This window comes from Oryzias melastigma, unplaced genomic scaffold (assembly GCF_002922805.2).
Source record: "Oryzias melastigma strain HK-1 unplaced genomic scaffold, ASM292280v2 sc00280, whole genome shotgun sequence".
NCBI lineage: Eukaryota > Metazoa > Chordata > Actinopteri > Beloniformes > Adrianichthyidae > Oryzias > Oryzias melastigma.
In genome coordinates, this window is record NW_023416903.1 from 267,516 (window position 1) to 269,080 (window position 1,565).

Below are 1,565 nucleotides of genomic sequence, written 5' to 3' on the forward strand. Positions count from 1 at the left end.
GCGGTAGCACTGCACAAACAAGTGTGTCAGAGTTTCAGTCTGATTCTAAAAGTCACAGCGTTCTGATTGTGTTGATCAAACCTTGGATCTGTTTGTGGCTACACATCCATGCACAATCCTCCACTGGAGATCAGCTGATCTACAGAGATCAGAGCTCAAGAAGATCAGAACGTTTGGAAAAAGTCTAAAGATGTGAAGCAACAGCAGCAGATCACAAATAGGATTTAAAGCTTTGATTTCCAAATGTCAGATTCAATTGTATTTCTTCATCTTGAATCCTAAATTAGAAAAGACATTTTCAAATGATCACATTGTAAAGTGAATTGTTCATTGAGAATTGAAGATCACTTTGAATTATGGGTAAAAAAAACTTCCATAGGAAAATCTTGATCAGATTTGAATGGATGGACACAAAATCAAGAGAACAAAGAAAGTTTCAACCTCCTGCAGAGATTTTACAGAGGATGAAGATTCAATAAAACAAAGTTGCTGAGTCAGGAAAACTTGTCAAAGAGACATTGAAGAATTTGGTAACACTTTATAATAAGATTCCTTAACAAGCTTTGTTAACACATTAATAAGCATTATTAACATTCTTATAAGGTGTTAGTAAGGCATTTATTGGTGTAATAAGGCTAATAAGGCTTATTAAATTCCTAAGTTAACACATTTACAAGCATTATTAATGTGTTAATAGGGTGCTTATTGTTACATTTATTACCATCGTATATGTGGAACAAATAAGTGTTAACAAGTTTAATAAGAATATTTAACCAAACTTGTTAACAGATTAGTAAGCCTTATTAATGTGTACAGTTCTTGTAAGACATGTAATAGCATTATAGATGTCTCACACTGACTTATGTGTTAATAAGCTTAATAAGAACCTTTAATAAACTTAAGGATTAATTTACTGCATTAATAATGTGTTAAATGCTTGTAAAATATTTATTCGCATTATAGGTGTCTTGCAAATACCTGATAGTGTTAATGAGAATATTGACTACTCAGTCAGACCATTGTCTACAAAGACCATATTATTAAACTGGTAGTAAGCGTTATAAATGTGTTAATAAACCTTGTTAACCATTTATTGATCGTTTTGCAGCACCTTATCTAAAGTGTGATCAAAACCATATTAGTAAACTAGTAGTAAGCTTAATAAATGTGTTAAAAAACTTTGTTAGCCAGATAGTTTTTTTTTTTGAAGCAGCCTTCCAAGGACACCATGAGGGTGTTAAATGCACGCGATTGTTTTGTGTGTCTGTGCTCGCTTGCCCGGGTGTGTGTGTGTGTGGGTGTTGATTATTTTCGTCTCTACTGTCTGTTTAGACACGAAAACATGATCGCAACTGTCAATCGCGGCGTTTTATTGTGAAAACTTGGTTATATTTTGAAAATAAACCGGATTTTCCCTTGTATGTTGATGTAACTTCCTGCCAAAAATTGACCCGGATCACTCGCGGCTCGCGCACAAAATAGACCAGACGTCGAAACGTGTGCTGCACAGCGCGGCATACAAATATATTTTCTATTATATCCACGCCTGGAGTGGACCACGCCAG